At 37.0% G+C, this 12,440-nt stretch overlaps 1 protein-coding gene across 4 annotated transcripts in view; it reads right to left on the minus strand.

Moving 5' to 3' along the window:
* The window catches only part of ITPR2 (inositol 1,4,5-trisphosphate receptor type 2), a 519,313-nt gene that overhangs the window by 506,322 nt on the left and 551 nt on the right, over nt 1–12,440 (minus strand). The gene's annotated exons all lie outside the window — the stretch shown is intronic.

The raw sequence follows: 12,440 nt of genomic DNA on the forward strand, positions 1-12,440 counted from the left end.
TATTTTCTAAAGATATTATATTTTTAAACATCTATCATAGTGGATGTTAGAACTAGAGGGAATAGAACGACCTTGTTTTGCTTTTTTAAATTATTTTGTAATTTTTACATATCTATATTTTTCACTTTATTTCTTTGTCCTATATGCAAATATGCTCTCAGAGAAGCTCTCATTTGTACATTGCTACTAGTGAGGATTCCAAGAATAAGAGTACACCACCAGAGAATTTCAAGTTCTTAAAGAGAATGGCCAAACATGTCTTTTAGAATAAGACTGAGGCAAAGCACATTAAAACAGACTTAGTCAATAGAAAGAATATAAAGTAATGAAAAACAAAAATACCGTTCATTTGTTCTCCTCAACCTGTATTTAAATGCCTATCCCTTTCCAGACACTTACTCCTAAATTTCAAAAATAAAAATTGCAAGTTGTTGGGGCTTCCCTGGTGGCGCAGTGGTTGAGAATCTGCCTGCCAGTGCAGGGGACACGGGTTCGAGCCCTGGCCCGGGAAGGTCCCACATGCCGCGGAGCAACTAGGCCCCTGCGCGTCTGGAGCCTGTGCTCCGCAACAAGAGAGGCCGCGACAGTGAGAGGCTCGCGCACCGCGATGAAGAGTGGCCCCAGCTCGCAGCAACTGGAGAAAGCCCTCGCACAGAAACGAAGACCCAATACAGCCAAAAATAAATAAATAAATAAATGATTAAAAACTTTAAAAAAAAAATTACAAGTTGTTGTATGCCCTCTTCTATTTTTCTAAAGTTCTATAAATTCCCCAACTACTTTCTGATTTCAAATTAGCAAATTATTTCCAACTAAACTTTTCTGCTGATAGCTGTTAAAGTATAAAATATTTCCCTGGATGTATTATATATTATCCACTAAGAGAAAGGGCTGATCGAAATTAAGAAATGGTCTCACAAAACGCTTACAAATTCAACTCTTTGCACACATTAAAAACAAAACTGAACTTTCATAAATATTAACTTTAATGTGCCTATAACATACAAATCATTAAATAAGGCTATATACATTACTTTTTCCAGGCTGTAAGTTTTATCACATGTTGGACTAGGTAGGTGCAGAGATATGACCCAAGAGATTATAAAAGTACCTATTATAGCAAGATTTAATGGCACTATAAATCCAGTGACGACCTTCATCCATTTTCAAAGAATTACCCATATGAATTCTCAAAATATTTAATAAGAACAATTACACTGACTTTACAATTACATTGACTTTTTTCCAGAAAGGGACTGATATTAACAGCTACTTAAAGATTTGGGAATATGCATATCTTAATTCAACAAATATTCATTCAATAAATATTTATGGAGTCAAGCACTTGAGATGCTCAGTGACAAAACAAAAGACCTCTGCCTTCAAAGAGCTTACGTTCTACCAGGGTAGATAGATGATAAACAATGAACACAATAAATGGTAAATTATACTGTATGTAATAAGACGGTATGTAAAAAGAGGTAAAGCAGGGTAAGGAGCACAGGAAAGGCTGAGGCAAAATGTTAAATACGTTACTATATGACCCAGCAATTCCCCTGCTTAGGTATATTCCCAAAGGAATTAAGAACATATGTCCACATAGAACCTTGCACACAAATATTCATCACAGCATTATTCATAATAGTCAAAAAATAGAAACAACACAAATGATAATCAACTGATGAATTGTGATGAAACACAATGTGCTGTATCCTTACAATGGGGTATTATTCAGCAATAAAAAGGAATGGAGTACTGACACATGTTACAATGTGGATGATCCTTGGAAACATTATGCTTAGTAAAATAAGCCAGACACAAAAGGATCAATATTGTATGATTCCACGTATACGAGGCCCCTAGAATAGGTAAATTCATAGACAGAAACTAGACTAGGGATTACGGCAGATGGTGGGGGAGACGATGGGGAGTTATTGTCAAAAGGATAAAGAGTTTCTGGTTTGGGATGATGGAAAAGTTTTGAAAATGGGTATTGGTGATGGTTGCCCAATATTGTGAGTGCACTTAACGTCACTGAATTTTACACTTAAAAATGAATAAGATGGTACAGTTTATGTTATGTATATCACCATAATTTATTTTAAAAGGTGCTAAGAAGTTACTATTAAATTACCTACTAAGTGGTAACACCTCAGCTCATGCCCAGGTCCTCTGTGCTTTCCTTCTGCCCTACCACCATGACCCACAAGCAGGCAAAACTCGCAGCCCTGCTCACAGTGATCTCCCTGGTAGTCAGATCTGGCCTCGCGACTTTCTTTTATGGACATAAGTGAATAATCCAAGAGGGGCCAAATTCTATCACTCTATATTTTCAATGTTAAGAAGAGAGATACTGGGCTTCCCTGGTGGCGCAGTGGTTGAGAATCTGCCTGCCAAGGCAGGGGACACGGGTTCGAGCCCTGGTCTGGGAAGATCCCACATGCCGTGGAGCAGCTAGGCCCATGAGCCACAGCTACTGAGCCTGTGCTCTAGAGCCCGTGAACCACAACTACTGAGCCTGCGTGTCTGGAGCTTGTGCTCCGCAACGAGAGGCCACGACAGTGAGAGGCCCGCGCACCGCGATGAAGAGTGGTCCCCGCTCACCGCAACTGGAGAAAGCCCTCACACAGAAACGAAGACCCAACGCAGCCAGAAATAAATAAATAAATAAATAAATAAATAAATAAATAAATAAATAAATAAATAAATAAATTTAAAAAATGAAAAAAGAAAAAAAGAAGAGAGATACAGAGTATAGGAATTGCTGTATCCTAGTCATGTAAATGGCAGGACACAGAGAGAAGGTTCTGCTACTGAGATGCCCACAGCAGCACTGGGTTTCTCTGCCTTTCTTAATGCTCAGTTGTTGAGCTCATCATTCAATTTCTTGGAGCTCCTCCAGTATCTTTATACTAATAAATTTCCTTCTTTAAGGAAATTTATTAATTAAGCTGGCCAAAGATGGTTTCTGTTCCTTACAAACAATGGAACCTTAGTTCTAATATTCAACTCTTAAGCTTTATCCATATGGGCAAAGGGATATGCAAATGTCCTTTGCTTTCCAAATCTCTGGTGCTTTTGTGACAACACAGTAAGAACTGGGATAGCAAGGGATACCTATAGATTGTTTTTCAAGAGTTCCAAGACAATTCAATATGAGGCTTGCAAATAATTTAACTAAATGTGAGTTGGAGAGCACTTTATTCTCTGAAATTTTTACAAATATTACTTCTATTTGCCGCTAGAAAGTTAATCAAGAATTTCTTAACCCAGTTTCTTTTTGCTGGGTTTTTGTTTGTTTGTTTGAGCTCTTATATTTAGCCTGCTGATCCATAAATTCCTTACACAATTTGCAGAATCCTCTCTAAACAGGAGATATACGGACAGCAGTAGTGTCTGCTCCTAGTGGCTATTACATAATCAGTCATTACCTCAAGGTCTTGGAGAGCTGGATATTATGATATCTATTTCTTTTTTTTTTTTTTTTAAAGATTTGATGAAAGTTCATAATAGTGCAATTGACAAGGAAATTTAGTTTTTTCTGAGATATACATTTTAAAGTAATAACCAGAATTATGACTTATAACATTATACCAGAACATATACGATTTTTAGAAATTTCACGTAATGTCTGAAACATTTATATTAACATACTTCCATACAGATAACCCAATGAAAGTTTAGTATTAGTTGTTTTGTTTGTTTTTTTATACTGCAGGTTCTTATTAGTCATCAATTTTATACAAATCAGTGTATACATGTCAATCCCAATCGCCCAATTCAGCACACCACCATCCCCACCCCACCACAGTTTTCCCCCCTTGGTGTCCATATGTCTGTTCTCCACATCTGTGTCTCAACTTCTGCCCTGCAAACTGGCTCATCTGTACCATTTTTCTAGGTTCCACATACATGTGTTAATATACGATATTTGTTTTTCTCTTTCTGACTTACTTCACTCTGTATGACAGTCTCTAGATCCATCCACATCTCAACAAATGACTCAATTTCGTTCCTTTTTATGGCTGAGTAATATTCCATTGTATATATGTACCACAACTTCTTTATCCATTCATCTCTTGATGGACATTTAGGTTGCTTCCATGACCTGGCTATTGTAAATAGTGCTGCAATGAACATTGGGGTGCATGTGTCTTTTTGAATTATGGTTTTCTCTGGGTATACGCCCAGTAGTGGGATTGCTGGATCATATGGTAAATCTATTTTTAGTTTTTTAAGGAACCTCCATACTGTTCTCCATAGTGGCTGATGATATCTATTTCATAATCAGTCATTACCACAAGGTCTTGGAGAGCTAGATATCTAGGAATTAATTAAAAACCTAAAAGTTTTTTCTAAGACTCCACTGAGGAATTTTTTTGGATAACCAACATATAAAAGTCCAGCATTTCGTAATTTTCACAGAGATTTTTATGATGACACTTTAACAATGACTCAAACACTTTAACAGATAGAACCTCAGTAACACATGCTTGAATTCTAAGAATTTAGATACGAATATAGATTATGCTTTGTTTTACTTCCTAAGTCTTTCCCGGCATTCATGGGACTCTATCTATGGCCTCTATCACTTGTTAAATACCAAAAGGAAATGAGGGCATGGTGTACTCCACACATACCAGAAGGGTATTCTATGCCAAGTGGGGGAGAGAGAGAGAGAGAGAGAGAGAGTGTGTGTGTGTTGAATAGTCACAGGCACTATGAGACAAAAAAATTTAGAACTATTTTATTACAGATGGAAAGTTGTCCTTAATGCCAAAGCTTCCAGGCATCTAGAAGACTATTGAAGTTCATGATTAATGAAGAAAAACTACGAAACACTGGGGCTAAGGAAAAATAAGGGGGAAAGGAGTGAAAATAGAATATGCAAAGGAGCTGGAAACACTGTAAAATTCCCCCAAAAAATTGCCAAGTTTCTGGGCTTTATATCCTGCCCTCTTTATCTCTGGTCTCAGTAAACTCAGCACACATGACAAGGACTGAAGGCAGTCCAAATAAACTCAGAGGGACTGAATCAAACTTAAAGCTCTCACATTTGATAAATAAGCATAAAATATGTTTTTTGATTATTTCTTCTATCTTTGCATATCTCAATAATATCAAATTATTTGCTTCCTTTTTTGGAGCTACTAAAACGAACAATAAAACTTCACCAATTTTTTTAATAAAAGAAAAAAGTACCAAGAATATATGATCAAATTATGGATATAGACTTGAGATAAATATCCATCTTAATGATCCTCCAAAGTTCAGATACATATCACCTCCTCCTTGAAGTCCTCCTCAGGTCATACCAGCCAGAGAAAGAATCCTCTTCTGTTTCCCTATGAATACTGTTTTTAATCATCTTTATTTGAAAAGAATTGCTTTATGTTGTGGTTATTCAATACCAGTCTTGTCTCCATTACTAAATAATGACTACATTGATTTCACAAATATTTATTAAATGCCTACCATTTACCAGGAATTGTGTGAGGTGCTGAGCATACAAGGATTATAAAGTCAGAGTCAGTTCCTGATCTTGTGGCATTTACAACTGTGAGAGCAAAACTATCAAATGTCTTTAGTTTCCCATAGATCCTAGTCAAGTGTCATACCACAAATTCTCAAAGGAAGTTTGAGTTTTTGAGATAATAATTTAAAATAGCACAATATCTGGCATCTCTTCATACTGTATCCCTAACACATAGTCAGGGCTCGTTAAATATGCATCAGGTGAACCAATGATTCAGTCTGCAGCACCCTCCAGCATAAACCACATCACCAGGAAAGGTCCATAGACTGGATTCATGATGCGGACACATTTTCAATTTTATGATTAAATTTTTTTCTGAATAAACTGATAATTTATTCTTAATTCAGGGTTGGAGTTCTATAGGTTTGTGTCAGAATAAACTATAAAATAGCATCATTAACCAATCATTGATTTGAATTTTGAGAGGGCTAATCCATCCATTTCAAAGATATTCAATAGAAACACTTAATTGAATGATTTCAATCACACACACACACACACACACACACACACACACACATAGATCCCTCACAAAATAATGCCTATAGAAGTTGACAGACAATAAAAGTTCCATAATGGGTACTAAGATTATTAAAATGAACAAGTCAGCCATGCTGAAGGGCATACTTCTTATATGTGTAAACAGACTTCTAAAATAAAATAAACTATATATTTACTGCACAAGTTAAACCAACCATTCATAAAGGCTCAGCATTACTGGCCAAACATTTTTCCATAATACATTTTAAAATACCAACAATAAATAACTAGGAACAAAAAATTTTTATGGTAAACATATGACCATCGATTTCAGCAACATGCAGCCTCCTTGTCTGTGGTTTTCTTCCACTGACCATGACCAGGAAAATGCTTTATTCATGCTTTTTAAAATAAACTTTGTTGATGAACAGTAATAAGAAATTGAAGAATCCTTCAAAACATCACTTTCATTTAGTTAACTTTCCTGACTATAATAGCAATAGATGTCTAACTAAAGAAACATATATAGAATCTGGGATATATATAGGAGACATGAAAATAAAAATCATGCACCCATTCACCACGCAGTGTCACCACTGTTAATAAACAAGCTGCTGTATTCTCTTTCACTATTCTCCATGAATCTTATTTTCTATATTATTAAATTAGAATTATGGTTTTCTAAAAGCATATATTAAAAACGTACCCATCTAAATCTGCATGAGAGTAGAAAGATAACCACTATGCATTTGAAAGGCACAATTTTACTCATTAAATAAATGAATGAATGACCATTAAAGTTTCACTTCTCTGATTATAATCTGGTGATCTATTACCAAGCTCTGATGTAAAAAAAGGAGTAAAATTCAATCTATTGTTATGCTAGAAATTTGTCATAGAAGTCCACTGTTACCTCCTTTGTATTCATATATGAAGATACACCTTGTGCCTTGAATTTAAGTTTTAAAGTTTGAATTTAACTTTAAAGTTTTAAAGTAATCTGTCTATATTCTGTAAGTTGTATACACGCTATCTATACAAGAACAATTCCAAAGGGATAACATGACTGTGAAAAGTGCTACCTACGCAAAAAAAAAGTTTTTTAAGCAAAAAAGCTCTGTTAAATCTAGAATGAGGCCAAGCATTTGCTTCTGAATTCTCTTTCTATCAAAGCCAAGGATCAGGGGTACTTAAGGAAGGATGGTTGTTTACCTGACTGAGCTCTCCACTGGAGAGAGTCTAAAAGCTGCAGTGTTGTTTATGGAATGACTTAAGTTTAAGAAATGGTGGACCTTTCAGCTTAAAATAGACTTTATGTTCACCACTTCAGAAACTGTCTTTGTACTCCAGCTGATTTAAAGTTCCATAACATGACACTACTAACACTTAGACTTTCCAGAACAACTCAATATTCAAGATTATACTGTCTTCTTCCTCCCCACGAAACACACATGCAAGTATCCAATGGATTTTTAGACACATTTATCACAGTAACATATGCCCTAGCCAAAACAAAGCTAAGTTCATATACCTAGTTATAGCAGAAAATAATGCTGTTACTTGGAGGGGTTCTGTTTAGAAGAGGCTAAAGATAAATTACAAATTATGCAAATATAAAAACTGGTTATAACCGTTCCTTGCTTCATCTATGACTCTCTACTGATCAAACAGTCCTATTAAGGGAAAGATTTTTCAAACCATGGTAAGAATAGAAAAATTAAATAAGAAAAATAATAATAAATCAAATCTGCAACCATTTAAACATTAAAACTTTAAGCAGAAAAAAGATCAGGAAGGGAAATTCAAAGGACTATAATTGGTAAAAATAAAACATAAGTCTTATTCATCCATCTAAGGAATTAAGTCAGAATTATAAACTGTGTGACCCACCATCCCCCTACCTGATGTCTATTGTTGAACATGGAAACAAAGGAATTAAAAAGCTCATTGAATTGGCCAAAATCAAGCAGTAATTAAAAATAAGGGCTCTGATCTTTTCCCACTCTGGTAAAAAACTATCATGATACTTGGCAGTCACTGCACCAATGGGTGGTCACCTGAGTGTTTTCTCAGACCTTAATTAGTGGGTGCTGATTCTTAGTAGATCCCCAAAAGAAGCCTCAAGTCAAAGACAACAATCACTTAAACATATGTATACACATGTGCATAAACACACACACACACACGTGCACACTTGTCATTCACTAACCTCTCAAGCACATGGAGAACAGACAATGAAACAACTGTATACTTTTTATTGATTCTACTGTCCCACCCGTCCTGGGAATTCTGCCATGCTCACTCCCACTGTGTGGTACCTGACCATTGGTCAAGTTGATATACCCAAAATATGAAGTGTCAGAAGTGTCAATGACCAGGGAAGCAAATCTCAGTATAAAGAAATGGAGGAATGGGGAAGGGACAATTAACACTGCATTTGATACAAATCAAAACTACAATGAGGTAGCACCTCACACCAGTCAGAATGGCCATCATTAAAAAGTCTACAAACAACAAATGCTGGAGAGGGTGTGGAGCAAAGGGAACCCTCCTGCACTGTTGGTGGGAATGTAAGTTGGTGCAGCCGCTATGGAGAACAGTATGGAGGTTCCTTAAAAAACTAAAAAATAGAATTACCATATGACCCAGCAATCCTACTCCTGGGCATATAGCCAGACAAAACTCTAGTTCAAAAAGATACATGCACCCCTATGTTCATAGCAGCATTCTTCACAATAGCCAAGACATGGAAACAACCTATATGTCCATCGATAGATGAATGGATAAAGAAGATGTGGTACATATATACAATGGAATACTACTCAGCCATAAAAAAAGAATGAAATAATGCCATTTGTAACAACATGGATGCAACTAGAGATTATCATACTAAGTAAAGTAAATGAGAAAGAGAAAGACAAATACCATATGATATCACTTATAAGTGGAATCTAAAATATGACAGAAATGAACAGAAACAGACTCACAGACATAGAGAACAGATTTGTGGTTGCCAAGGGGAAGGGATGGAGTGGGAGGTTGGGGTGATCAGATGTAAGCTTTTATACATAGAATGGATAAACAACAAGGTCCTACTGTATAGCACAAGGAACTATATTCAATATCCTGTGATAAACCACAATGGAAAAGAATATAAAAAAAAGAATGTATATATATGTATAACTGAATCACTTCACTGTATAGCAGAAATTAATGTAACATTGTAAATCAACTATACTTCAATTTAAAAATAAAAATATAAAAAGCAAAAACAAAAGCAACACCGCATCTGAAATTGTACAACATATCCCAAAAGTCCTCCCTTCTCTTTTAAAAGAAAAATAAAAACCATAACCCTAAAATGTACAGTACAAAAAAAAATTGTTTATTTGAAATATATTCACCATATCTTCATCCAACAGGATTTAAAGTAGTTTTCCTTAAGTCAAGGTAAGTGTTTCCTAAATCGATCTTTAGATGAAAAATTAAGTTAGAAAACATAAATCAGGCCCCTTTTGCACCAATACAAGCTGGGAGAACAATACTCTACCTCATTTAGCAATAACTCAGGGTTCAGAAACATCAGGTAAATCCTGGTTAAAGGATAACTGGGGAAAAAAGGGAAATGCAAGTCTTTGCAACCGGAGCAGTCTAATTCCTCAGACTGAGATATCAAACTTAAAAGCTAGGTCACAGAGCCTACAAAAATCTTCCTACATTTCCAGTTGGAAGGGCCTCTAAAAGGGCTTACTAAACTCTAATAGAGTGAAACTGTGATTTTTTTCAGGTGAAAAATTCATGACCTTATTACAAAAATTCCCAAAAGCCCATAATAACAATGCGTATCCACCCAAACAAATTTACACACGAGATACTAAAATCAGACAAAATTTATCTGCAGACAAATAAATATGTATGAATTACCTGTAATGCTGTAAACTCCATTCTCACTAACGACCTCCTAAGGTGAATTTGAAAAACCATCATGCAACCAAAAGCGTCAAATAGATAAAGAGCAAAGATCGAAATCAGAAACTTTCAGCCTCATTTTTAGCTCTTCCGTTGAGTTTTTAATATTACAGTGGAACAAACTATGCTGGCTAAATAGATACAATGCCAGTGTCTCCACTGGAGCTCTCTGATTCACTTTAACAATTCACACACCTTTGAAGAAATCTAAGGCCCACAAAAATATAAGCATAATGTGGATTTTCCTAGCAACTCTCTAAAAAAAATGGGCTCTTTCCTTTCTGTCTCTTTCATTCACTTTTATAATACCCCAGGGGCAGGGGCATCAAATACTCTTTCTCTTACTCTCCACAAAGACATGCTGACAGGAAAAGAGAATAAATGATATGAACAAGGTCATGATTAGCAACAGACCTTGGACAACTGACCTCCAACTGTAGAAGAGCAAGGAAATTCAACTTGAAGTATGTACTCTGATAGAAAAGGTGTATAAATAATGAGCCTACAAAAGTATAATGAAAAACTATAATGCTGCTTTGATTTCATGGTCCTAAAACAAACTTGTAAAGTAAAATATCTACCAGTTGTCATCTAAGCTAACAAAGTAGGTGATGCTACTTTGCCTAGATAACATTTCATGTGGCATGAACATAGGCTCCTGCCAGCTTTGTAACTACTAAAATTCTCAGGCAAACGTAGTGCCATGAGTTAAAGAAAAAGAATATCTAATCAGAGCACCAAGCTTCACCAGCGGCAGCATTTCCAACGACCCGTCCTCACCTTAGAATCGAGCTGCACAGAGGTCTTGTCATATTAACCTCAACAAGAATCAGTTTGTCAACAGAAAAATAATACTGCACAAACACACTCTAAGGCAACTCACCTTCCAAAATACCAGCAAGAAATGTTGAATACGAATAAATATTTTATACAAACATACACTACATTAAAGCTTCTTTTTCTCAAGATAATGTGTAACCAAAGAAACACACACTTGGCTGAGAGTCTGGAGACAGGGTTATAGCTCCAGCTTTTGGCATTAATGTCCTCTGCTTCACAGGTAAGTCACTTCATTTCTCTTCCCCTAGGTTTCTCTATCTCCAAAATGAGCAGGACAGTCTCGGCAACTGCTAAAGTATGTAGTGACCAAGACACATACCTTTGCTGAATAAGACACTACAAAAACATGGCTTTTTATTTCACTAGGTTTTATACTCTATTCCTAATCCTTTTTATTATTTTGTCCACGGCTGTAACTGTCACTCACAGTCACCTAGGTAGTGACAATTACAATAGCTAACACTTAATACAAGTGCTCATGTGCCACGTACTGTGCTAAGCACTTTATGTTAACTCACTTCTTCCTCAGCACAATCCCACGAGGTAGTAACCATGAGTGAGGAAACTGAGATGCAATTATGTAACTTGCCCAGGGTCATAAGGTTCACAAGCGGAGAAGCCGGGATTTGACCCCAAGCCCTTCCTGATCAACCACCAGGTTAAACACACCTAGAGAGTCTACAGAGGGGAAGGGTGAGGTGCAGCAGAGTCCATCTGCAAAATGTTGCAGGAAGCCCAAACACTGACCTTGTACTAAGAACTCTCCGGGAAACAAATGGCAGCTTATGATTTACAAACCCAGCACAAAAGCACCTGTCACGGCTATTTTTTTCTTCCATGCTTCAGTTTCACTTAACATTGATCTTAAAGGGGTTAAGTTAAATCTACCTCCCTTCTTTCACCCATTAAGGGAGATGCACAAATAACAGAAACTGGGGAAGTTCTGGTGACGTCCACGTCCCCTGTGGGGTAGACACCACTCCATTAATGGCATGGCTCAAAGCCACCGTCCAGGGACACTGCATGTTAAGTCATCTGCCCTAAAACCTAACGGCAGAAAAAAGTGACCAGTCCGAAGTGGAAACACCAGTTTCTCAGCCTGAAATCTCTAAGACTGGGAAGTCTAGCTACTGGGACCAGGCGGTAACAACAACAAAAAAATGTACGCATCAAAATACAATGCAGTCAGTGTGCGTTTAAACTGCGAGCTGGTATTAACAATCAGGACAGAGAGAAAATACTAGTAATCAAGGAAGTCCTCTTTAACCATCTAGCACACGGTTATGTTTATATATCTATTTCCCCCATTCATAAATCAACTCCAATCTCAAGAGCCCTGCACTTGGCCGAGTACCGGGAGAGGTTGAGCATTTCAGTGGGCCAAAGCCCGGGGAGGGGAGAAAGCAGGTGTGAGTTCTAGAACCCAGGAGGCCGTCGGAGCCCCCAGGCTGCCCCCGAGGCGGGGCGAGTCCCCGTTTGGCTAAGCCAAAAGGAAATTACTTCAGCGAAGTGGGACAGTGAGCTCCTCCCGCAGGGCAAAGCCACACTCCCGCTCGCCACATCGCCTGAGTTTCATGTCCGAGGCCACGGACTTTTATTGACTGGTCTTACAAAC

The sequence above is a fragment of the Balaenoptera borealis genome (genome assembly GCF_965194805.1).
Source record: "Balaenoptera borealis genome assembly, chromosome: 13".
Lineage (NCBI taxonomy): Eukaryota > Metazoa > Chordata > Mammalia > Artiodactyla > Balaenopteridae > Balaenoptera > Balaenoptera borealis.